Source organism: Rhinolophus sinicus, linkage group LG02 (genome assembly GCF_036562045.2).
Source record: "Rhinolophus sinicus isolate RSC01 linkage group LG02, ASM3656204v1, whole genome shotgun sequence".
Lineage (NCBI taxonomy): Eukaryota > Metazoa > Chordata > Mammalia > Chiroptera > Rhinolophidae > Rhinolophus > Rhinolophus sinicus.
This window is the reverse complement of record NC_133752.1, coordinates 164,042,616-164,067,430: the sequence shown is the minus strand read 5'-3', so window position 1 is coordinate 164,067,430 and position 24,815 is coordinate 164,042,616. Positions and strand designations below refer to the sequence as shown.

Genomic DNA, 24,815 nt, shown 5'->3' with positions numbered 1-24,815 from the left:
GGTAATTATTCTTTAAATGAAGCTATTATAAATGAGTTCCAGCTAGGTAGGATAGGTCAATGGGAGTACTTGGGATGTTGAATAAGTTAATAAATGACTCCTTAAGAAACTCTTGGCCAATAGCAAATCAGTTTGGTGGTATCCTGTACTTGAACCATCCTTACAGTAGCACAGGGGATGGATAGAAAGGAAGGGTATATTGGAGTTACCTGGGATAATTTATAGCAGTGGAGAGGTGCTCTCTCTAGACTGTATCTCACACCTTAAAGTACAAAGGAATTACCTAGGTACCTGTTAAGAATAAGATTTTCCTGGGATTCTTATTCAGGAAGTCTCGGGTAGGGCTCAGCAATTTGCTTTTTAAACAAGAATTTTACCGATGCGGTATAAGGACAATGCTTTGAGAATTACTCCTGAGTTTCTCAAATTGGGAATAGTACAAGCAGTGTCCCTCTTTTTAAAGATGTATGTTTCCCAAGAGGGTTTCATGCTTATGTTAGCTTTCTAGAATTTGTTCTTATGACAGGCACTGTTTGAAGTACTTTCCATATACTAATTGTGTGATCCTTACAACAATCACATGAGGTATAAACTATAATTATTCCAATATACAGATAAAGAAATTAAGGCCTAGAAAATAGGGAGGTGTGATATTGTGATTTATAATGAAAAATATGTATTTGGTCTTTGTCCCTGGTTCTGGCACAGAGCTCCTAAAGCTCTCGGAATTTCCTAAGTTACAAGAGCCATAAAAGTGTCTTTTGTTACGTCGATGAGGTAACTTTGGAAAGCTCCTAGGTATCCAACCAAAAGCTGGGGGCTGGTTGCCAGAGGAGCTAATGTTGTCATTAGCAGGTTGGAACTATCAGTCCCTGACCTCCAATCTCTGGATAGGGGTGAGGGGCTGGAGATTGAGTTCAATCACCAGGGGCCAATGATTTAATCAATCATGCCTATGAAATGAAGTCTCTGTATAAACCCAAAAGGACAGGGTACAGAGATAATCCACGTTGCTGAACACTTGGAGATTTGGGGACTCAAGAGGTCATGGAAGCTCTGTGCCCTTTCCCATACCAAGGTCTCAGGGTCTGATAGGTTGTGGAAAGGATATTAACTTTACTCTGAGAGTGAAGGACACTCATCCAAGGGCCCTGAACTGAGGCATGACAGGACCCAACTTCTGTTTTAAGAACAGGACTTTCCTTCGGTATTGAAAATAGCCTGAAGGAGAACCAGAAGCAGAGAGATCAGAGAGGAGGAGATCATTGCCATCATCCAAGGAGAGCTGATGGCGTTGGGCATCACCGTGGGTAGCAATGGAGGTGATGAGACCCTGTCAGATTCTGGATGTGTTCTGAAGGAAACGCTGGCAGAATTCACTGGTAGATTAGATATGAGGTGTGAGAGTAGGAGAGGAGACAATATGACTCCAGGGATTTAGGCCTGAGCAACTACAGGAATTAAGCTGTGAATAGGTAGTAGGTAGATAAATAGATAGATAGATATACATACATAAATAGGTATTTACTTAACATAAGCAACATATTTATGGTTTTTCTCACTTAAAGTATAATTGAAACAATTACAAATTAATTGTAACAGAGAGGCTAACTGGTTTACCCAATGTTACCTTGCTAGGAAGGGACAAACTTGGCCTTGAGTATTGTTCAGTGTAACTACTGAGCCTGTTCTCTTTTCCCTATAGCACAGTGGCTCCTGCACACATCTCAAGGTTTTGGTCATCAAAAGTCCTATAGAGTATTTGCGATTTTGAGAAATCATGGATTTTTATAATCAAAGGTATTTTATAGGCCTAATCAGGGATGCAGTGTTCCGGGGGATCAGCTATAATCTAGAACTCCAGGTTCCATATCCTGCAAATGTGCCTAAATGTAATGCTTTGATAAAGCATAAGGAAATTTTAATTTTAAAGTCTGTTTGTCAGATGCAAAGAATGATTAATTAAAGAAAACAACCTACAGGGTTGAAGATTATTTGGCAACTTGAGAAACATAAAACTGTGGCTTGAAAGTTGGTTATATCATCATAGTCGTTTTTGCATTGTTTTCTTTTGGCCACCTAGAAAATGTATATTTTCATTGTAGACTGGGATCTAATATTCAGTATGGAACATTTTTTTCTTGGCTGAGAAATGCAAATTTGATGCTAGATATGAGTTCTAAAATATTACATTTATATGAGATTTCCAAACTTTTTTGTATTAAAAGAAGTACTAGTTGAAACACTTTTGAAGTAAAAGGGATTATACCTGCTGAAAGCATTACTGGTTCTCATTTAAGTTGCTGATTTTTTAAAAAAGATTTTGACCTTGAGGACAGCTGCCAGTTGGCAGAGAACACAATGGAGATGAGAAAAGAGGCGCAGGCCAAAGCAAACACCTGAGTCTACCAATTGTGTCCTGTGGACTCTTTCATGTCTCCATAAGGCATTCAAGGTCTCGGATTTGAACACTCCTTCCAAAAGGCTCGTCCGCAGCAAACTCCCTGTTAGTCTAGATTCATTGGCATTTTATAAAACCAGGCAGTGTCATTGGGTCCTGGTTGTTAAGGAAATTAGCAATTACAAAGTGTTCTTTCTGCCAAAAAATCACATGCTGCCGCCATCACTTTGCTCTGTGATGAAACAGGTCATTTTAATCCTTTGTAGTAGGTGGAACAATGTGTACTCAACCAAAAGGGAAAATACTTAACTCAAGGAAAGTATTTTTAGCTACCACATGTACACTAATGTACCTAATAAAAAAAGTAATCCTTTTCACCCCAAGTAAGACCTTTTAATCTTGAAAAGCAATTGGCAAAACCTCCTCCACTTTAATAAAAGACTTTGTAAATTTACCAAAGTTTAATACCCCAGACCATACTAAAATAGGTTTTTAACAGCTAAGTGAAAAGAGATGTGAAACAATTAGACAGAAAATTGTGTTTACTTGAACTTATGATATTGCCTCAATTACTTTTTCCATTGTCAAGGCATGCATGGCTAGAGTGACGCCAGGTTGTTCACTTTGTGCTGTTGATTCACATGGGTGATGGGTCTGTGAATGAATCAAATAATTCTATAGCTGATGAGAGATTAGACATTATCTAGTGCAAATTTCTGATTTTACAGATGCAGAAACTAAGGCCCAGGAGATGAACTCACTTGCCTTTGGTCATTCATCTAGTTGGTGACAGGCCTGGAAGTTTTCTTATCCTATTGTCTTGAATAAAAGGAAAAGGCCCAGCATCCTGCTAGTTGGATAATTGTTATCTCTCCTTTTGCTTTTAAGTAAAATCCAAACATTTGGAGGAAGCTCTGGGGAAAGGATAGTGTCAAAGGCAGAAAGTCTTTATACAGTACAAATGCCATTTTGACCCACCCCCTTCTATTTGTTTTATGATGGTGAAATTCCCCATGGTGATACCTCTATCTACTGGGTCACGTAGCCAGAAATGAAGAGCCATCACCCCATCCACTAGTTTTTAAACTCTTAACCCCTTCTGCTTCCCAAACAGCTCTCAGATCTTGCCTTCACTTTCCATCCTCATGCTTATTGCCTGAACAGTCCTTATGCTCTCATTGCAGTATCGCAGTAGTCTTTTTATTGGCCTCCTTTGCTTCCACTGTCTTATTTCTCAGTGGCAAAAACTGCCAGTTACCCTCCATTTCCATTTTTTCCCCCTGCTTTACTTCCCTGCTTGCCTCACAGCTGGCTGTGACCATGTGACTAAGTTCTGGCCAATGGTTGGCAGCTTCTGGGGATCTTCTTAAAAAAACAGTTGGTGGGCACACTTTGCCCTCTTCTATCATGTCCCTACTTAAATTTGAGTCCTGGAAGGTGGATATTGCCATCTTTGATATTAGATTGGGCCACACAAGGAGAGCAACAATATAGGAAGACATTGAGTCTTTGACACCATGGAGCCTCTGATACTAATCAGTCCTAAATTGGATCTTTGGACTAGCTTTTTAAAGCAGTGTTTTGTGGTTTTGTTTTTTGTTACTGTCAATCAAGCCAATACTAACACTTATTATACAGATGACCACTTAAGTTCCATAACATCTTAAAGGTAATATTTCTGAAACAGATTTGATCATGTCCCCATACTTAAATGGCTTCCTACTGCTTATAAAGTTCCAGCTCCTTGACAAGCCATACAGTGCCCTGTGTAATCTGACCTTGGACTTTGGAGGCTTATCTCCATGCTTTCCCTCTGTGTTTAAAGCTCCAGCAATACTGATTCACATGTAGTTCACTGAACTCATTGTAACCTCCAGACTTTTGGCCATCTGTTTCCCCTGGCTGAAAATTTTCTATTCCTCCTTCAAAAACCAGTTTGGATGTTTCCTTCTTCTTCGATATCTCCCACTAACGCCTTGAACTCTAATAGAGTTCATCACTCTCTCCTCTATGGGACTTTCACCTTGTTCTTGCTTCTATTATTGCCCTTATATATACTACATGGTAATTATTTGACTATACGTATGTCTTCTCACCTGGACTATGAATCCACTAAAGAAGAAATCAATTCATTTTTTCTTTCTTCTTTTTTTTTTGTTGTTAGAGGGGATATTGCGTAGGCCCTCAGTAATCACTTGTTGAACTAAACTAATTTGAACTGAACTCTGTGGGTATTTTAGGAAAGAGAGACAGAGAACAAGAAAACTATGTAAAAATCAGTAAAGTTTTTTTAAAAATTAGTTTATATATAATAGACAATATGCTTGGGTCCTAATTATTTATTAGTATTTACTAAGCACCGTGGCATGGGCAGAAAATTTGAATATTTATAACTTATGTGACTATTACATATTTTATTTCCATGAACCCAGAAGACCTCCTAAAGTATATATTTAGACTATATATAGACTGGTATTAAGACTATAAAAGACCTGGCCATGTCTCTGAGATAATAGATGTGAAGTGTGGGTGTATTAAAGGTAACTCATGATTATACCAAACTTAAAATGTTCAGAAATAAGGTAGCAATAAAATGAAAATAAATCTGCTACCATAGCAACTAACTAGCAATTTTGTGAAATATCCTGACTCATCTAGAATTAACAAAGAAATTTGTAAATTGTGATAAAATGGAAGACATAAATGGATCTAGATGGGTATTATTTTTTTAATTTATTTAAATCTCAATTGACAATTCAATGTAAATTTGAGTTATAGGCAAAGCTGTAGGACGAAAGTAAGATGGAATCTAAATCCTGGACCCTTCAAGATAGGATATGAGGTCAGGCAAAGTCTCAGTGTTGATCTAAAGAAGCAAAACCTAAAAGAGTATGTACAGTATAAAGTTCAAAATAGACCACATTAAACTATATTTTTTAGGGATGCATATATAGACAGTAAAACTATCAAAAAGCAAGGAAATGATTATTAGAAAAATCAAGATAGTGGTTCCCTCTGGAGCAAAAGATGGGGTAGAATTATAAAGAGACACATGTGGGATTTCTGGGGTCCTGGAAATGTCTATTTCTTGACATAGATTGTACTTACACAAACATTTCCTCAAAATTATTTATTAAATTGTACATGGATAGTTCATGTAGTTTTGTTTGTATACTATATATCACAATTAAAAAGGGAGGAAAGCCTGTATACCAATAAGTAAAAGTGAAGCACTTCAATAGGAAAATGGGCAAAAATTAGAACTGAGTGGACTTTAAACAAAAATTATGCTCATCATTAGTAATTGGGCAAATACAAATTAAAATACAATGAGATACCAATTAAGATCCCACAAATGTGCTTAAGAAATATGACTATATCAAGTTTTGGTGACAGTACAGAAGAGCAGAAACTCCTATATGCTGCTGGAAACCAAATGAAAAAAAAACAAACACAAAACCTGGGCATTATCTAGCAGAGCTAAGACATGTATAATCCAACAATTACTGTCCCAGATACATCAAGAATGTTCATAGAAACATCACTTATAATAGCTAAATTCTGGAAACAACCCAAATGTTGATCAATAGGAGAAAGAATAACATTTCCATTTATAAAACAGTCAGAAATAGATTAACTAGAGCTACACATACCTACATGAAAAAATCTCATAAACATGTTAAAGAGGACAAGTCACTGGAAAAAAGTTATGTCTTTTATATAAAATTAAAAACTCACAAAATTATACACACACGTACACATCTTAGAGATACATACCTGAGTGGTAAAATTGCAAATAAAAGCAAAGAACTGATAAACGCAAAACTCAGGGTAGTGGCTGAGGGTGCCTAAATAGGTAGTGGGATTGGGGACAGGTGCACAGGTGACTTTGAGACATTGTTAATGTTCTATTTGTTCTATTTCTCAAGCTGGGTGGTAAAGTTCGTTCATTTTACTTATTTTTAAATGACATGTACTTCACGTATACTTTTGGGAATACATTACATGTTTCATTTTGTAAATATTTTACATTAAAAATAAAGAATCTGATTATTTTTTGATGTTCCAGCTACTAGCCAAGTTTCTAGGAAGAGGTAATGAGATTTAAATATTCCACATAGAACAATTACAAAAATGCTTTCTAATCTACAAATTAGACTTTAGACAGTGTAGATGGCATAAAGCAATTAGTCAGTGGGCAGATATCCCACCCACATCTGCTTCTCTGTGAGTCCCTGCCCTGGCAGAAGTACTATATGCGGTCTCACAATTAGGTTCTCGAACTTGTTGCAACAAAGTCGCTAACCTTTTTTTGATATTAGAGGATTTATTCATTATGAATTTGTACCAACTGGACAGGCAGTTAACCAAGTTTACTATTTGGAAGTGCTAAAAATGTTGCGTGAAAAAGTTAGATGACCTGAACTTTTCACCAACAATTCACGGCTCTTGCATCATGACAATGCACCAGCTCACACGGCACGGTCTATGAGGGAGTTTTTAGCCAGTAAACAAATAACTATATTGGAACACTCTCCCTACTCACCTGATCTGGCCCCCAATGACTTCTTTCTTTATGCAAAGACAAAGGAAATATTGAAAGGAAGACATTTTGATGACATTCAGGACATCAAGGGTAATACGATGACAGCTCTGATGGCCATTCCAGAAAAACAGTTCCAAAATTGCTTTAAAGGGTGGACTAGGCGCTGGCATCAGTGCATAGCTTCCCAAGGGGAATGCTTCAAAGGTGACCGTAGTGATATTCAGCAATGAGACATGTATCACTTTTTCTAGGATGAGTTCGCGAACTTAATTGTTTGACCTTGTATACCAAGGCTCAGCCTGTAATAGCCACCACTTATCCTATCCATGTTACTACAGAGAACTGGTACATTTATGAAGATTAAAACCCTAGGGAAGATTCAATTCTACTGCAAAGCAAAGCTAATGCCTTTGGAACACAAGATACACATTTATAAGAAAATAAAATCAGTGCTTAATCAGTCCTCATGCTCTACTCTTGCTGAAAACCAAGTTAATTCTTTCCTGAACGGTCTGTCAATGCTTGGGCCATATGTGAAAAAGCATGTTTTAGGAAACAATATCAGATTGTTTTAATTAATAATTTTATTTCAAATCATGTTCCTTTTATATCTAGAAATTTACTTTAATTAATAATACCAGAAAGGAGGGAAATGGGGGCACATTAAGTTTTAATATCTTTTAGCCTCTTCATCAATCTACCAGAAAAGTATGAAATCAGACTTGTAATTGGGCAGCATGACTGTTGGAAGTTGTGAATTCTAAATTTTTCTTTCTTTAGAGTATGCATCCAACTGAAAAAGAGAGTACCCACAACCTTCCTGTTGACTGGTTTTGAAACACATCATTCTCCTGTTTCGGCCAAGAGGAAGGAGGAAATCAGAGGATAGACGCACACAGTAGCAGAAAGCATAAGATGTGTCTAGAGGGAAATCAGTGAGTTTTGTTAATTCCTGAGGTGCCAATATGGTCAAGGAGTCACAGCATTTCGTTTTCTTGGCATCATCACATCTGTCTCAGACCTACATGGAAGAGCTTTCTTTCATGCTTTTACTAAGGGCCTTTTAATGGCTGAAAGTCAAACGACTCAAATTGTTTCCTAAGAAGTATCAAAAGTAAAAGAGACTTCTGACCTGATCAGACTGCCTTACCAGATTCCATATATTTGGATTTTCCTGGAGGCCAAAGTCATGCCTTTCAACTCATAATTTGGGTTTTAGTACCCCCTAATTTGAGTCGCTTGAGAACTGAACACAGATGGGGAAGAGGAAGTGGGGAGGGGGTGTGGCGGGAGCAGCTGAAACAAATAATTCAGGCTTTGTTTTCAATGTAAGTTGCTCTGGGCTTTTTGTTTGTTTGTATTTTTCTTTCTCTTTTTTTCTTTTTTAAAATCTTTTCTTTTTTTGCTTTATTGTATGTTCTATCTAACCTAGTCTAACAACCCTGCTTCTAAAATTTGGACAACACAAGTTTCAATGAATTCACACTTAGAAACATCTGGACTTTTGGCAGCAATTTGCCAAACAGAAATGAGCACCAATGAAAATGTTCTGTACTGCTATAAACACCAGGAAGAAATGATACAGATAAATGAATAAACTTCTGGTATATCACAATAAGATGTTCCCTTTCTTATGTCTTGCCAGAGTTCACTGTTTACCTTTCTGATGTTCTTAATTATACAACTTTAACTTTGTAGAGCTCTGATTTGGTGTCACTTAATTTTATAAAAATGTAACCAGATGTACAAGTCCTTTAATGTTCAAAATTTTATCAGGAACATGTGTTGAATATCAAAATAGGAATGTCGCATAAGTTCTTGAAAAATAAAGTTTCCTACTTTTTCAGAATCAGATTTTTAAAACTTTCTTACAAAACCAGTTTGATATCAGTATATCTGATTCCTTGTACTCATAGTCAATATGGGGACAAAAAGGTCTTTTGTATATTCATTATTAAGTAAGTTCTAAAACCAGATTCATAGGCTCTCTTTAAGTTGGAAGATTCCTTAGAGGTGATTTAGTTTAAACAAACAAACAAAAAAATATGTTGACTGAATAAAGGAATTCCATTATATTGGTTCCTATAGAAGTTATAACAATATAAAGACAATTCCTGATTCATAAAGTTGACATTCTATTAGGTAAAAGGAGAAATATATATATAAATAACATTGTAGGAATATTAAGTGCCTTGAAATGAACAAATGATGTACTGAAGTTTTGAAATAGAACAACTTATGTATTCATGGTGTTGTCTGAAGTGTGAGGAGGGAAATTTTCCTAGGAAAGGTAACATTTGATTTGGTCATTGAAAAATAGATAAAATTTTGAAAGGAAAAACTGTAAGTCAAGGAAATTACAGATAGGGACTAGCATGGGCATGTATGGAAACTGAGAGGGAAAGCTGTAAAAATGGGTTGGTGTTGCATGCTAGGCTAAGAAAGCGCTACACAAACAAACAACTGCATGACTGAAAAGAATTATATTCTTGAATCAACTCTGTTACTTTCTTACAAATACAACCAGTTTAAATAACAACTGCTGATAACAGAAAATCTGCTATGTCTTGAGAATTTCTGTCCCAACTTTATTTAGTTCCCTTTTCCCTTTAGATTGAGCTAAAAATCATTTTTCTTATAGCTTCCACTTATTTGTTCAAGTTCTACATTTTAGGCCACATGGAACAAAAGAAGTCTTTTTCCAAGGGCAGTTATTCAAATATCGAAGTCAGCTATCTTTAAAAAAAAAAAATTTATTGTGGTTCTAATGGGCAAAATATCTCCATTTGTTTAACCACTGGCTATATGACATGGTCATAGATCTTTCCACATCTTTGTCGCTGTACTCTGAACTTTGTGTTTCTTTTTTTTTTTAAATACACTTTCTTTTGAAGTACTTGTGTGTTTCTTTCTCTCTTTTTTTTTTTTTTTTTTAAGATTTTATTGGGGAAGGGGAACAGGACTTTATTGGGGAACAGTGTGTACTTCCAGGACTTTCTTCCAAGTCAAGTTGTTGTCCTTTGAATCTTAGTTGTGGAGGGTGCCATTCAGCTTCAAATTGTTGTCCTTTCAGTTTTAGTTGTGGAGGGCGCAGCTCAGCTCCAGGTCCAGTTGCTGTTGCTAGTTTCAGGAGGCGCAGCCCACCATCCCTTGCGGGAGTTGAACCAGCAACCTTGTGGTTGAGAGCCCACTGGCCCATGTGGGAATCGAACCAGCAGCCTTCGGAGTTAGGAGCATGGAGCTCCAACCGCCTGAGCCACCGGGCTGGCCCTCTGTGTTTCTTATATGCCCTTTAGGTGAAACACCTCCATACAACACAATTCTGAAGACATTAATGTGCAGTAGAGCAGTCTACTACCCCTCTTATTCTAGATACCATAGTCTAACAGATGCAGTTTAGCGCCAACTTCATATGGCTTTACTTAAGTAGGCAATGCAAGGCCATTGAAGACTTTTGAACACAGGCTTAGAGCTGGCAGTGGCCAAGGTTGGATTAAAGAAAGAAGAGAATGGGGGGAGGCTTATTAGGAAACTAGGGTAATGGTTCAGGAAAAAGGCAATGTGAGGCTGATTTAAAGTGGGGATAACACAAATGGGATGGTCAATGTTGAGAAGGGTTTAGGGAAGTAGATACCATGAGACTTGGCATCTCATGAGATGGGAGAGAGGGAGAAGCCACAGAAATTTTCAAGGCTTTTAGTTTGGGCTGGGAAGATGATAGTGTCCTTAATCAGATATAAGGAGGAGGTCTCAGGGCTCAACTAGCTTCAGGAAAGGATGTTGGGTTTGGTTTTAAACATAAGACGTCTGAGGTGGTGGCGGAGGCCAAGACTGAAGGAAAATTGGGAAGCCATCTTCCTTTAACAGTCAAAACTGTGGGTGTGGGTAAGATCCTCACTGTAACTAATGTCTTTAAAGAAAGAAGAGAACCTTAAGAAACACCTATTTTTAGGGGCTTGCAGGAGTCAGAAAAAGCAGAGGAGAGTGAAGACAACCAGTATAATGCAGGCTAGAGATGTCAAGGGAGGGATAAAATTTTATAATCAAATGCCAGGGAAGTCAAGAAGAAGAAAAACTGAGGCAAAGCACAAATATCACATTTGGTAATTAAGAATACATATTATTAAAGGGCAATTTTAGTTGAGTATTGGGACAGAAATTATATATTAGGATGTGAGGAGGTCATGAGGAAGGTGAGACCACAAAGTTTTGAGTTAAAAAAAAAAGGCAATCATGTTAAGCAGAATATTAACAAGATCAAAGGAAGCTGTTTGATTGCTTTGATGGTGGTAAGGGGGTGTGCTTTGTTTTCTTGAGGATAGGGAGACCTAAGCAAAGGCAGAGAAAGTACACATGAAGAAGGAGAGAGAGGAAGGACACAAGTACATTTGGAATCCTTGACTATATAGGTGAGTTACGACATTTAAGTAGAATCCCATCCATAGTTCTACTCAAATATAAAGGTTAAACTCTAGCATTCATGTATTCCATTTAAGAACATTACAGTATACTACCTTAAAGGACAAAAACTTAATGAAAATAACTCCCAAAATATGATTGAGAAATAAAGGACTGACTTTCCTGCCTCTCTCTCTGTCTCTGTTTCTGTCTCTCTGTCAATCCCTGTCTGTCACACTCACACACACACACAGCCATGAACACTTCCAAAATATTTTTTTTTTTACTCTATTTTGTCCAGGCAAGTGGTTTTTGGTGAGCGAAATTAACTACATATTAACCATGAAATTATTGTACACAGGTAGGTAAATTAAGTAAAATGAGAGCATTTTCAGACTGAAGCCTGATCCCAGGTCCTGAGAGAGCAAGAGCTTTGCATTCAAAATGAGATTAGAACAGGACTCTTTTTATGCCAATCTGATTTTTTATTTAAATGGCCCTTTACAAATTTGAATTTCCCTTGCTCACCATGTTCGCCGCTTTCCCTTTACGATGTGTAGTAGAATTAAAGAGGATCAGAATTAAACCCCTCTCGGTTGAAGATAGTTTTCCTTGAAACAGCGAAACTTCAATTCAGGGAGACAGAGTTTTACCACATTAGCCTTTAACATAATTGTACCTATGCAAAGGTTTTCGTGTATGTTCAATAAGGTGCAGCTTTTCTTTCCACTATTAACTGCAGATATAAGAAAAATGTTGTGGCATTGGATAGAGATGTAGCAAAATTAGAATTTTTCAGAGAAACTCAAATGTTCGTTAAAATAAATGAATAAACTGCCTAAAAAATCTATGCCATTCCCTATAATTAACCATCTCTATCTGAGGTCCCTAATACATACATGCACACACACACACACACACACACACACACACGGATGTGCACACACATACACTTTGTTGGCAGTACTGAATGACTTACAGTTCCTGCAATACAGTCTGAGGTTCACACTTCTGGGATTTCGACAGTTTCTGTCCCTTTGCCTGTATGCTTTCTAGTTGTCTGTATGTCCCTGACAAACTCCTACTGCTATTCAAGACTGAGTGCAAGCAACTCCATGTCTGGGAAACCTCTGCTGAGTAGCTCAGACAAAACAAGCTCTAACGATACCTCATGCATTCCTTCACTACCACTGTCTGCTTGGTGTACGCCCAGTATCTTACATGGTGCCTGACAGACCCAGGAGCTCCATAATGTTTGTGGGCTGAATGAATGAAGCATTGATGAACTTATCTGGATGCAAGGAGATGGGAAAGGGAACCTGAGGTCTGGAGTGACTTTTTGTTAAAAAACAGTAGTCCCCTCAAGGTACAGTTTAAAGAACATCATATGTGGTATCATACATGGTAGGCTGAATAATGGTCCCCAAAGATATCCTGGTCCTAACCCCTGGAACTGGTGAATGTGAATTTATATGGAAAAAGGGACTTTGCAGATGTGATGAAGCTACAGATCTGGAGACAGCATGATTATCCTGGATTATCTGGGTGGGCCCAATGATACAACCACAAGGTCCTCACAAGGAGGAGCTAGAGGGAGATTTGATGGACAAGGAAGAAGTCGAAGTAGTGAAGGAAGCCGTGGTAGAAAAGGCAATGTGATGAGGGGTCATGAGTCAAGGAATGAGGGAAGCCTCCAGAAGCTGGAAAAAGCAGGGGAACAGATTCTCCCCCTGGAGGCTCTGGAGAGAATACAGTCCTGAAGGGATCTTGATTTCAGCCCAGTGGGACTCATTTTAGACTTCTGACCTCCAGAACTGGAGGAGAATAAATGCATGTGGTTTTAAGCCATAGAGTTTGTGGTACTTTGCTACAGCTGCAATAGAAAACCAATACACCATGAAAATCCCATGCTCCCTCTAGATTCAAAGCTGAGTTACAGTTAGCTCTAACACAGCGTCCGGAGTGGAAAGGAATTAGTATTAGCTTAGGAGCCAAAAGACCTGTGTTCAAGTCTTGGCTTTGCCAATTTTTAGCAAGACATTTATATCAAAATCACTGAGCTTGAATTTCCTGAGGTTAAAACACTTCCCCAATCTATTCCATGGAGTTGTTATAAACATCATGTGTGTATATATATATACATATATATGTATATATATATGCAGTATGCAACTCTTATTATCATTACTTATTCCTTTAGACTTAGGAATTGAAAACTTCTGGTAAAATGTAAATGAACCTTATTTGATCATTAACATTATAGTTCAGTGCTTTAAATAGTGCCTGGCATATACCACTTTGTATACAGTTGTTGAGGAAATAAACAAATAAATAAATGTATAAATGAAATTGATTTATTAAAAAACAATACTAGTTATCAATAGAATCTTGTTGAGAATGGGTCACCGAGAGAGTAAATACTGGGAAGAGACAAAGTATGGGGAAAAGTTTAGGGAATAGGGTGCCACCTATGAGGGTGGAGACCTCTGGAAGTGGCTGATGTGAGAGAGATGTGTTGAGTGAGAAGTGGGGCAAAGGCAGATTCCTAAATAAAGCTGACACCTGAAGAGTAACTAAAGGAGAAGGAAACTGAAAAGCAGTGGGAGAGCAACCAGAGGAACAGGAAGAAAACCAGAAAAGAGTATTATGACAAAAGGAGAGAATGTTTCAAAAAGGAAGGAAATGATTGTCAATGTCAAGTGCTGCCAGATGGTTAAAATGAAAAAGACAGGGTCTACAGCAAATGTCTGTTGGGTTTATTGAGGTAAGTCATTAGGGGCCAATGGTACTAGGGATGCTAATCGATAGATGGGGGTGGAGGAGGATGGAAGTGACCCTCCTTCTTCCTCCCTGGCTTTTGATTGGTAAGCTCCTCCAGCATTTTCCTGGTTCTCTTCCTGCCTCATCAGATGCCTTCCCTGGCTCCATTTCTGACTTCTCTTGCTCTTCCCTCTACCAGTCCCGATGCTTCCTACAGTTCAGTCCTTGGTTTTACCTGCTGTGTACAGCATTCCCTCCATAAGCTCATTTCATTACAAATCCTCCATTATTGGGTGTCTGGTGATACCTTTAATGCTGACACGTAAAGCAGTACACGTAACTGCTCCTGGGTGCTTTCCCAGAAATCTTTTAGAGTAGTCAACCATGAACTAGAAGCAAAACTAGAGTTTAATTTACTTTTCATGATCCTATTGTGTGCAGTAAACTCTTTTGGGTACTTTACTTGTAGAATTAATTTCATAACCCCAGAAGGGAACAGGGTGCCAGAGATCAACTGCAGTAGAATAGCAGATTGCATTTTGCAAGCAGAATCTAGCACTTTGGGAGACAGGATCAGAATTCAAAGATACTTGGTTCATAAGCCAAGTGGATATATTAGTGTGCTAGACCTGCCATAACAAAATACCACAGAATGGCTGACTCAAACAACAGAAATTTATTTTCTTACAGTTCTGGAGGCTAGAAGTCTGAGGTCGAGGTGTTGGCAGGGTTGGTTTCTTTAGAGGCCTCTCCTTGACTTGTAGATGCTTGCCTTTTCCCTGTCTTCACATAGTTTTTCTTTGGTGTCTCTGTTCTAATCTCCTCTTCTTATAAAGATAAAGGTCACATTGGATCAGGGCCCACCTTAGTGACCTCATTTTACCTCAATTATCTCTTTAATGATCCTATCTCCCAAACCAGTCACATTCTAAGGTAATGGGCTGACTTCAACATATACATTTTTTTTTTGAGGTGGGGGAACACAATTTATAACAGTGGCCAAAACCAGAATGAAGCCCCATTAAAATGGAGAAACTTAGGTACTAAAACAAACTCCTTGTTCATCAGAACTGGCTGGTATGTGCAAGTTGGGCAGAAAAAGTTCCTGAGGTCATTGCGAATAATGTGCTGACCACAGGTCAGTGATGTAACTCAGTAAAACACAAAAGCACAATCCCTGGGTATATAAATAGGAGAACCGCAGTAGGACTTGTGAGATAATTGAGCAGTTATGCGGTGCAGTGGTCACTAATTCAATACATTTTCCACTACTAAACTCCAACCCAAAGAGAGATGTGAAGATTTTGGATGAAATTCAGAAGAGAATCATACAGAACTACACATTTTTAATCATAAGAAAGTAAAGATACTGAGATATCTCAGCCGAGGAACAAGGAGGCTGACGAGAAATTTATTAACGCTTTTTAACTTGAAAAAGTCACTCGGAAGATAGTGGCCAGCAGTTCTCCTAGCCATAATTAGAGTGAACGGAAAGAAATTTATATTTGTCATAAGTTATTTCTTAGTGCTAGTAATTTAGTTGTCATAGAAAGTATTTTTAAGTGTGAGTTGTTAAAAACTGGTTTACTAACTTTAAATATGTTATCTTTTACTTCCGGTGATTACAGCATGATTTTGCCTAAAGGTCTGAGAAGGTAGAATATAATCATTCATTTATCCAATAAATACTTATTAAGTGCCTACCATGTGCCAGGCACTATTCCAGACCTAGCAGTGAACCAACAAAGTTCCTGTCCTTTGTCAAGTTTACTTCCAGTAGTGAAGACAGACTACACAAACACACACACACACACACACACACACACACACACAGATAAGATCTATGAAGAAAATACATAAGGCAGGATAAAAGAATGACATAAGTAACACTATTTTAGACAGTGTGATCAAGGAGGGCTATCTAAGAAAGAAATATTTAAGGTAAGACTTGGATAAATCAATAATAGTATTTATTGAGCACTTGCTTTATGCCACTGTGCTAAGCTCTTTATCATTTAATCCTTACAATAGTTTATTTTACAAAAGAGGAAATTAAGGCCAGGAAGGTCAAATAACTTGCCCAGTAACTTATAGAGCTAGTAAGTCTCACAAGTTCTGGCTGCCTTGCTTTGTGTAGCTGCCATTAATAATATTAATATCAAAGTTGAGCCCCTATGGAGTACAGAGGTTTTCTTTATTTCTTTTTAATAGGTAGTGCCTAGGAAATAGGTGCATTTTACAGCACTCCAGTGTCCATATGTAATCTCGAATATCATCTGCTTCTTGGTTACAACTCACCACCAAGACCAGACACTACTGACATCGGTCAAGCCCAGAAGGAAGGTGTCTCAATAGATAAGAAGGGACTAGACGTCATTGACCAGTGGAGGGGCTGGCTTTTACTAGTTTTAAGTTTGCCTTTTGTAATCAGGTCATAAAATGGCCAAGAGAGACAACCCCCCACCCCTCCCCCCACACACACACACACACATCTTTTGTGTCTGTTTTTGCCCCAAGAAGTTGTTTAGGAGACTATTCACATCTCCTGACAGTTCTTCAGGGCAGATTGGCTGATGCTGTCAGACTGAGATCCAGGAAAGAATGATCTAAGATTGCAGGTGTTCATTCTGCCATTTTTCCAAAGTGCATTTCCAGCCCTGAGCAGGCAGAGCAGCACAAAGAGCAGCCTGGAGCCTCCCCTTGACACATCTGCCTTTCCTCTTCCTGCTTGAACCCAGAGACAAACCAGTTTTGGCAAAATGGATGGTCAAGCTGTCCTGGGCATAATTAATGCAAGAGAATTCTCACCAAGGCTGATCATAGATTTGCTAATTCCTCCTTTTTTGAAACATTCATTGCAAGATTTTTGTCCTGCATGTAAATACTGGCATTAATCAAATAACTCAGAGTTAAAGCAGAAGTGTCTGACCCTTTTCAGGTAACCCTTTGAACACTGAATCTCCAAAAGCTTTAGCTTTTTTTCTTCAAGAGATGTGAAATATATACATAGATAACCTTATGTATTTTATAATTTAGGCTCTCCTTTAATTCTGCTGGACATTTGGGTATACTATGCTGAGAAGAAAAACAAAAAAACTAAGCTGTTGCCAGAGTTTACTTCCAGTTATGACAGAGGTGCACTTCCAGAGGAAACTATGTGTTCCCATATGTGATTGTGTTTGAATGGGATAGCAATACCTATGGCAATCCTCCATAGAATGTTTTAAAAGGCATTCTGGGAAAAACCAAAACAGGCCGTTAAAAAAATGTTAACAGAAACTTCAACATCCTCTCAGTTTATTAAATTAACTATTTAATTCTATATTCTCAATTTTAATTTTTATAGTAGCAAAATAAATTTTATGGATCTGTCTTCGACGCTCTGAAAGATAGGAAAAGTGGTAAAGCGCACCTTTTCAATGGAAATTTTTTTTTTTTCTTCAACAAGATAGGTATAAATTTACTAGTTTTCCTGCTACAGAAAAACGAAACCTCTGCTGCTACTACTATGTGACTTCCATCTGTCCGTGTCCGGGTATACATTAGTTCCTTCTAGAGCAAATCATTCGGTTTGGCTTTATGTGTCTTGTTCTGAGTTGACTTTCTCTTCTTGTATTGAACATAAAAGTACTAAACTCAGCACTGCAGCCTCTGACACCAGGTCACCTCAGTTCTCTCCTAAAACCTTGTATAGATGGTGTTCAACTTGAAAGCCACTACTGTGGCTTTCATGTCTTCATTTACTCTAATGATGGTCAATATTTAGTGAATTCTTATCATGTGTTAAGTGCTTTATGTGTGCTATGTCATAAAATCCTCCAACATTATGCAATGGATAAATCACCCCAACTTTATAGATGGAGAGAAACCAAAGCATCAAAGGTTTAAGTAACTTGTTCAGGAGAGTTGGGTAAGTGGCAGGGAGGAGACACAAACCCAGGTGAGTTGACATCAGAGCTCCTAACCACTGTCCTAGGTGGCCTCTCTGTCTGCTTACTTCATCTCTATTCATTTCCAAAACTGCCCTCCACAAGAACAGATTTCTTCTGGTTTGTTCATTGGAGTGTTTTCAGAGCCTAGAATAGTGTCTGACATGTAGTTAACACACAATAAATGTTTCTTTTTTTAAAGTTATTTTTTAATGTATTGGGGTGACATTGGTTAGTAAAATTATGTTTCAACTGTACAATTCTATAATACATCATCTATATATTGCCTTGTGTGTTCACCACCCAAAGTCAATTCTCCTTCCATCACCATATATTTGATCCCCTTTACCCTCTCCTATCACCCCCTCCCCCCTTACCCTCTGGTAACCACTAAACTGTTGTCTGTGTCTATGAGTTTTTGTTTATTTGTCTTGTTCATTTGTTGCTTTCGGTTTTATATCCCAGATATGAGTGAAATGATATATGGTTCTTGTCCTTTTTGGTCTGACTTATTTCGCTTAACATGATAATCTCAAGATCCATCCATGTTGTCACAAATGGCACTATTTTATCCTTTCTTACGCCTGAGTAATATTCTATCATACATGTGTACCACATCTTCTTTACCCAATCATTTATTGAAGGACACTTTGGTGGTTTCCATGTTTTGGCCACCGTGAATAATGCTGCATGAAGATAGGGATACATATATCTTTACAAATAAATGTTTTCAGACTTTTGGGGTAGATATCCAGAAGAGGGATTGCAGGGTCATATGGTAATTCTATTCTTAATTTTTTGAGGAACCTCCATACTGTTTTCCACAGTGGCTGTAATAAATGTTTCTTGAAAGGATAAATCTCTTTGCCCATCTTTTCTTTCACTTATTCATTTTTTTTTCATTAAACAAATGTTGATTGAGCCCCTAAAAACCAGGCCTCACTTCACACACTCAAGATACAATAATGAACCAAGTCCCTCACCTCTAGAAGATTACCTTTTTAGAAAAAGAGATCAATAAATATTAAATGCCAGGTAATGAATTGTGAAGAAAATTAAGCAGGATAAAGGGGCTATAAAATGATGTGGGAGTGCTATTTTAGGTTGGGTAGTTGTGGAAGGCTTGTCTAAAATGGAAATATTTGGGCAGACGCCTGAAGGAGGTATCCCTAGGAAATACATTACTTGGTTACCTAGTGGGAGAGGGTACAAATGGGAGAAAAAGCAAGTGCAAAGGTCATGAAGTGGGAGCATGTTGGGCATGTTCCAGGAACAATAAGGGGCTGGTGCAGATGGTTCATAGCAAACAAGGGAACGGATGGTAAGAAAGATGGTCAGAGAAATGGGATAAGGAAAAGTGCTGGGCTGTATAGGCCATGGAGAGGGTATTTCAGCTTTTATGTTGAATGAGATGTGACACTAATAGAAGTTTTTAAACAGAGTACTGATGTGATTACTTCCATAGTAAAAGGATCTCCTGGTGGGGAGAACTGTAAGAGAACATACATGGAAGCAGACCAGTCAGGAAGCTATTACAATAACCTTGGCTAAAGGCAGTGGTAGGTTAAACCAAGGCAGTAGCAATGGGGGTGATAAATACTTACATTTTAAATAGCTTTCAAAGGTGGTATGATTTGCTGATGGAGTGAACGTGGGATATGAAAGAGAGGAACAGCTCTACAGTTTTTGGCATTTGAAGAGGGGCATTTATTAAGTTGAGGAAGACTGTGGGAAAAGTAGGTTTGGGATTGGAGGGGAATCAAGAGTTTGGGTTTATGAACATGTTCCTCACCATTTAGTCCTTATACACAGAGAATATTCAGTAATGATTACATAAGATGGCAACTCAACTTTCAGCGACCTAAAAATCCAAACACCCTCAGGGTCTACCAAGCAGGTAACTTAACTTTATGACTTAGCTAAGTGTAAAACGAAAAGCAGTGGCGAGGCCAGTGAACTGGAGAGGTCATGCATGATCCACAGGCACTGACATAAAACAAGAAATTGTGCTGGCCAGTGTTGCCCTTGACCTTGAGATTTTGACCCCTGCAAAACGATATCAGCATCACTGGCCTTCATCTACATCATTCTTAGTTAATACTTTTACATGCTTTCTGCTAAATGGGGCATGTAGCTGAATTTTATAGCACAGAAACTGCACATACATCCTGATAAATACATTCATTACTGTATTATTCATACAATAAATATGTTAACCCCTTATTCTGTGCCAGTCACGGATCTAGAAAATACATGACAGCAAATGTATAGTGTCTAATAACATTTCAGATTATGTTAACTACTTCCCATATTCAGAGATCAACCCTGACAATCTCAAATATAAAAACAAACAAAACAAAACATAAATGCACCAACAGGATTGTGAGTAGTCTAAATAGATTTTTGAAGTTTGATGTCCATGCTTAATTCATAAAATATCTTTTCAGGACCCCTCTCTTATTTTACACATAATTTTAACAAATCTGAATATCTGCTTTTCCAGCCCAGAACAGATAAATCAAAAATAAGTTGGCAGAAGAGAAAGGAAGAGCCCTAACAAAGAAGGGTTAGATGTAATAAGAAACACCATCACACTGCTAGAGGAAAAAGCATACCAAAAAAAAAAAAAAGAAAACCCACAAGATTTTTTTTTAAATGTGGAAGTCTGGGGAGACTTCATGTTTCCTGTATAGACAAGGAGTCTGTTAGAGCTTAATAAACCTGACGGCTCCACTATTTTAAAGCACGGTACAGTCAGGGATGGCCATCTAGTAAGGTTTATATTAAACTCATAAACTCTGCTTTAAAAGGTCAGGAACTATACAATCCATTTAAAAGGTTTCCCTGGAAATGATGAATGTACACATTTCAAAGGGTTTGTGTCGGGTATTTGGAAAATCCACTAAAATGAAATATGTCATTCTCTAATAACACTGGGTATCTGCTCTGTTTCTGTCCTCTGGCCTGTGTGCCACATACACGGTCAACAGACACTAAAAACACACCCTCAGGCATGCTTTCCTGTTTATAGCAGGCCCTCTCACATCATTCGCCCTGCCTCTCTCTCCCATTTCCATTGCAGGGTCCATCCAGCTTCTGCCCCAATTGCTATGGCATGTGCTCTGCTGCCTACACTCATATGTTGGATCTGATGACAGAATTCAGCTTCGCTACATCTGACCTTTGGTGTTGCCTGGGATGTGGCTGCATGTGTGCACATCAGGTACCATATCAGGCGCATCTACGCGCCCTTTCACACTGGGCCGGTGCACCTCAGAGCCCAGCCTAGCTTTGGCCCAAACTTGGCTTGTACTTGGATTAGACCCCTCCAGAGCTCCCCATGACTGTTCTTGTATTCAATGTGCACTGAAAACACATTTCACATGAAAACCATCACACCATCAGTAGGGATGCAATTTGAGTTGTTTCTAAGTGATTTTTCTTTTCAGAAGTGCTTAACTCACGGAATCAAATCTTAGGCATAAAAGTATCCTTAAAGTTTGCCATCAGTGTTAACCTGAAAACAGTCTTAACCTGTCTACAAAGCTCCCAAACTCTCCCAATTTTCATGGGCCTCCCTTATTTATTTATTTATTTATTTATGTATTTATTTATTTTTTTAGGGCCTCCCTTATTTTCAGAAACATTCATTTACAAAACAGAAAAGTAGGAAGAGGTACTCAGTCCATAGGTGTGACACAGACCAAAGCTAAAGTGTTAATATAAGGATTACACCAATGACCTTGGCTTGTATAAAGTGGAAGAAAAAGCTAGCCAACCACAGCTAGAAAGCCTGATAATGTGGAGCTAATTGAACGGCCCTAACTCATCCACTAAGTTTTACAAGTTTCTAGTAATGTTTATGCTTGTTCGAGATAAAGGAGGCTCCAACTACCATTTGCATTTTTCAGGTGTGTTCTTTAGCTTAAAACTAATTACGTTTAACCATGTAACCTGGGTTTCAAAACACATCCAGACCACAAACTCATTTTTGTAAAACAAGTCACCTGTATCCTCTAAAGGCAAGTAAAATGGCAAGCATCCACAAATTGCCCTTGAAACAAAAGCTTTCTATTATTTTCAGTTGTTATATGCAAAAACTGAATCCTGTCGATCAAAAGTAAATAATAGCGTTACAATAGTTACAATATATCCAAGAGTGTTGGGCACACACAGAGACACACACATACACCCCAGAACAGAGTGTTGATGGACATATCTCTGTACCTAGATCCTTTTCATTCACACTTAAATCCTCATTTTTTCCTAGGCAACTGAGGATAAAATTAGCATGATGAGCTCTGTTTGAACAGTAACGTGACTGCTTTCACAGCAATTCTACCAAACTCCTTCAAACAACACTTTCAAAATTGCCTGGCCCTAAGTCTTCAACTTGTGTTTTGCAGGCTCCTGAACTATAACATCTTTCCAACACAACTCAGTAATACAAAATAGTAAAATGATCTGACTTGAGTAATAATAAAGAACAAAATGAATTCTGGAAGCTGGGAGATGGGTGTTCTGGTCCGAGCCTCACCATTTATATCTCTGCAACTGAGAACACTCCTTATACCTCTGTGTTGGTATCTAAAATGGCAGGTAAGTCCCTGAACAATCTCTGTGAAGTGAACCCTCTGCCCCCACAGTCTGGTATGCCATCTCTGAGAATCTCTGTGCTCCTCCCGTTGGGTCCCAGCTCAGGTACTTTCAGGTTCTGCTTAACCTCGAGTTTTTTTTCAGACCCCTCTGTTTACTCCTTACCTTCCTGGCTTCCTGTGAGCAGTGCACTTTGTCCAGAAAGTCTTTTTTGTCCTGGTGATTACTAGTGCCCTGCCTGGGCCTTGAGAGGCCCAAGCGACAACAGTCCCCAGACAGCCTCAGAGCCTGGGGTGGTACCTCTGCCGCCCTCTAGTGGTGGCCTCCAGTAGCCTGGGCTGTGCTCCACACCTGTTCCCTCAAGTGAGTATTTAAGAGTCTGTGAATTTAAGATGAATAATTCAGTCGTCTTCAGAAAACTGGTTATTTCTGTTGTGGGTTTCTAGAAATTTCCCCTGCTTTACTGAATGGAAAAGGAAGAAAGGTTGTATTTATCTCTTTTTCCCTTTTAGTGTACTTTTTCATCTGTTTGAAAGTGTATGAAGAAATACTTTTGAGTCCCTCTAAACTGCCTAAGAAAAAAAGAGTCAGAAAAATGACTATTCAGTTAACCTTTCAAACTTCTAAGTGAACAATATCAAATCATTTTTTAAGAGATTAAATAAAGGGGGCTTTTGGAAGCAGTCTCTAAATCTGGGTGCTAGTTACAGGGGTGCATTGTTTGTTAAAATAGAATTTATTATTTATGATATCTATAATTTTGTATATACTATACTACAATAAAGACTTTTTAAACTGAACAGACCATTATTTCAAAATGCCATCATATTAATGATATTTTTCCCCTTATGTAAATAACAGGTATAACTTCCATAGGCATAGGAATTGTTATGAAATTCATTTTTGTGAATATGTATTAAATATAATTTGATTAATATATCTAGTTACTGTCTAGGCTGAATTTTCTAACAGCATTAACTAGAACTTGAAAGGTTTGTCCTTTCCCACTGAAACACACATATCATTTAAAGGACAGAGTACAATGAAGATTGGAAACCTTGTCATATAATTTTTTTAGCATGTGTTGCCCTCTATGTCACTATTTCTCCTTGTTTATTTCCAGGACAGAGAGTTCTATGCCACCGATAGAACTTTCAGCAGAACAATCATAAACAATTCCTCCCACCCAATCTGTAACCTCAAAAACATTCTCAATGGGTTTGAATGTCACTTGAAAATACATCAAACAATGGCTTTTCTTGATTAAAGAGACTTGTTTTATGATTCTTTTAAAGGAGGCCTTTAAATTCAGTCATTGGAGAAAATGTTTGATCTATTCTTGCACTGTATTTATAGAATAGTAGTAAATAAGTCTAGTAAAGAATATTCTATAATAAAAAAAAAAGGATCTTTTCCACAGAAACCAGTTTTGCGCCCAGAAAACACCCCCATGCTACCGTTGTTTCTTTCTCTGAGCTGATACTACAGAGAGAATTTTACATGCTGACAAGAGGGTCAGATCAAATCTATTTGGCAGCATAATCTATCCCTTTCAAGGGCCAGCTTCTTCACCGTAACTACTGCTTATAACTGACAACAATTTATTGTTCAACTTCTCATTGAGTGACGATGATGCACTTGTGATAGGCATCCGTGGAGGCAAGAAGGTTCGTTCTTTCTTTTTTTCTTCTTCTTCTTTTTTTTTAAATGGCTTTGAAAAACTCTAAGTGCAGACACTGTTGTTAAAAGGAACAGTTCCAACTCTCAGGATGACTTTTCCCCCCAAAGTACTCTGTGCAATCATTAATCAGTTCTTTCCCTGGGTAATTTTATGTCACAAGAGAAATGTTAACATGCCATGAACATCCTTCAGGAGCTGGGGGAAAAAACAACCCTAGAGGATAGCACTGGAGAGGATCACACTTTATAAAGTTAAATTAGTGAAAATATTTTTTGGGAAGAGACCCTCCCACATCATACACAGTTCATTCAATTAAATTTTCCAGATTCCTCCTGAAATTGTGGATGATTTGTCTCATTTGGAATCAACAAAGGACACATTATCCATAAATTATCTAAATGTGCATATGTTTATTCCACAGTGCATATGGTAATAACTACATTTTACTTCATATATTCATGAACATGAATTAAATTAACTTGGGGAAATATCTTGCTTGCAGCC

General features: G+C 38.0%; 1 long non-coding RNA gene across 2 annotated transcripts in view; it reads right to left on the bottom strand.

Annotated features, from left to right (window-relative positions):
• LOC141570127 (uncharacterized) overlaps nucleotides 1-24,815 on the bottom strand; it is a 260,003-nt gene that overhangs the window by 802 nt on the left and 234,386 nt on the right. The gene's annotated exons all lie outside the window — the stretch shown is intronic.